Source organism: Triticum dicoccoides, chromosome 5A (genome assembly GCF_002162155.2).
Source record: "Triticum dicoccoides isolate Atlit2015 ecotype Zavitan chromosome 5A, WEW_v2.0, whole genome shotgun sequence".
Classification (NCBI taxonomy): Eukaryota; Viridiplantae; Streptophyta; class Magnoliopsida; order Poales; family Poaceae; genus Triticum; species Triticum dicoccoides.
The window spans coordinates 274,443,723-274,446,351 of NC_041388.1; positions in this window are offsets into that span (position 1 = coordinate 274,443,723).

A 2,629-nucleotide genomic window follows, 5' to 3' on the forward strand; every position below is an offset into this window, starting at 1 on the left:
TGGTGAAGGTTTCGGAGAAGCAGCAAGCTGTTCGGATTCAAGTTAGCTTTGAGCAGGCCTCGGGCGAGGAAATGCTTTGGCTGTGCCAGGAGATAGTCGGCTCAGGGGCTTTTGGGCGGAGCCAAAGTGGTCCACATACGTACCATTTCCATCATCACAAGATCCCCTTTTTCTGTGTGCATAGAGATAAAGCGTGCTCTTATATTTAGATAAGAGAGATATTTTTCTCAGCGCTTCCCCTTATCGGCTTGATCTTCTTCTGCCCCTCGGTAGAGTGAGTCTACTTAGCGAACTGGCAGGACGCGGAGATCGATTGATCAATATGCATATCGAGCATCTATAGTTATTCTCTCTTCCCAAAAGATATCTCAAGTCGCTTCCAACGTTTTGATGAGTAAGGGAGGGTATTTTCAACAAGATAACTATGGACGACCATCTTCCAATTTCCAATCTATATCTTTCATTGGGTAAGTAAGGGGAATAAGCAAGAACGGTGGAAAGCTTAAGAAAATGCTAGTTCCTTTGCTGCGAATGGGTGGAATTGGTATCCCCAAAAGGTTGTTCTCTTAAAACCTCTGGCAAGGGGGTGTGGAAGAGTTCAAGTCTATCCCTTTGGTTAAGCTACTGTTGTTATACATCTCTACTATTATGGGCCACCACTTACTTAAAGGAAGTCGAGTACACATCTCCTTCAACCTGAAGGGCGAGGACCTGCAACGACGTAACGTTTGAAAGAAAAGTAACCAGCATAGGAGAGTGATCAGAAAGCATACGACTCGAGGGAGGGTTGGCTAATCAAATTAGAATGAAGATTCCGCTCTATATGATAAACGTTGGTTGACTTTGATATGAAGTGTTGATTGTGTTTTCTATTCGTTCAGACCCCGATAGTGCTTCTCGTTGTGACTGAAGGAAGGTTCATTCTGTGCAAGATATATGCTAGTTTACAAGCATGAGACCCTCCTTTCGGGCCGGTAGACAGAGGCCTCAGTTCCAACGAAATGGGGAGCAAAAAAAGGTCGTGTCATACCATACAGATGAAATGAATGAAAGATATTCCTGCTGTTTCTGTGCCTATTAGTACTTCGCTCTGACCACATCAAGAGGAGTAGTTTGTTTTTCTTTTGTAAAGCGAGCCCAAGGAAATATATAGGAGAACATAGCTTGTTTTGTAGTAAGTAAATTCAAAGGCTCAAATCGTCTATATCAATGCAAGTATAGCTGGATGGAGTGACTCGTGCTTTCGAACCATAAACTAATGCCGCCTCTCGGGAGCGCGTGTTACTATTCCATTCTCTGGAGCACAATCCAACGGAAAAAAAGTATGTTTCCAACCTACACCTTTAGTTGTTCCAGCTCGTGAGGAAGACGACTATGGAATTCAGATTTCCTTTCTCTCGAAGCAAGCCAGTCCTTAATTAATGATAGGGAAGGAAGGAATTGCTCTTAGGCTTGTGAGTCTTTTTATCATATGGATGGGTCGTACAACCCTTACATGGTCTCTTGGCATGAAATTGGGTACTTTTCGTCTATGGCGAGATGGAAGTTATCTGCAAAGAATGCCAACTTAGGACCGTCAAAGTGGAAATCGTATCAACCCACCGAAACCGCTCTTTGGAATGGAATGCATAGTATTGTGCATTGGAATGGAAAAGTCGAATAATCAAGACATGGATCTAGTATCAACATGACCCAACTTCCATTCTCATGACCCAACTTATTCAATCACTTCCATTATCTTTCTATTGCTACAAATCGACAACAAAAAACATCCCTCGGAATTCCTGTTCGATAGGAAAAAATAGCTCTTCAACCAGAAATAGCAAGCAACATGTTTTTCTTCTCTCTTCCGGGCACACACCCTATCGGGTGACGCCACTGACAAACACCCTAAAGGGGAACGCAACACTTCCTATAACAGAAAAAGCAATATCTGAAATCTTTAAGCAACTAAAAAAGACGTATACTAAAAGATATGTGTTGAAAAGGGATGGTCAATAACAAGATGAACCCAATGCCCAATCTTCCCAATAGTATTCCTTAACTCTTGAATTGATACACTTGTTCATGGCATCTATTCTCTATCTTCACTTTTCACCTTCTCATCCTTAACCTCAGTGATCTGTTCCTCCTAGACATCCTTCTGCGTACAAAAACAGAAGAAGAAGCACGGGCATAAATCAATAGAATAGTTTAGTTTCAGAAGTCTTTTTTGATTGGTATATCAATCATGGTTTATAGGGAAATAGTTAGAATAGGAAAGCTCTGTTAGTTACTAATGTTTGGGTTTTTGTTTACGGCAATAGTAGGTTTCTTGCTTGTCATATTTAGAATATAAGCATCAGTTACATTTGACGTCCAGCCTTTTTATAGAAGAGAAAGGAAGGGCAAGGGCGCAGCATAATATATAAGACAAACTTGCTCTTTGAGGGGAAATTTTTCCAACTAGACCGATAAATGAGAAAAAGTACCGGTCGTACCAAGAACCAAAGGCGCCAGCTTTCATTGATATATATACCGTATCTTTTAGCTGAAAAATCTATGGATAAGAACCGGCTCTGGGAGGAGGGGTGGCGCGACAGAGCAATGAAAAGCTGGGATCTTTCCTTATCTTCGGTCGTGACGCCTT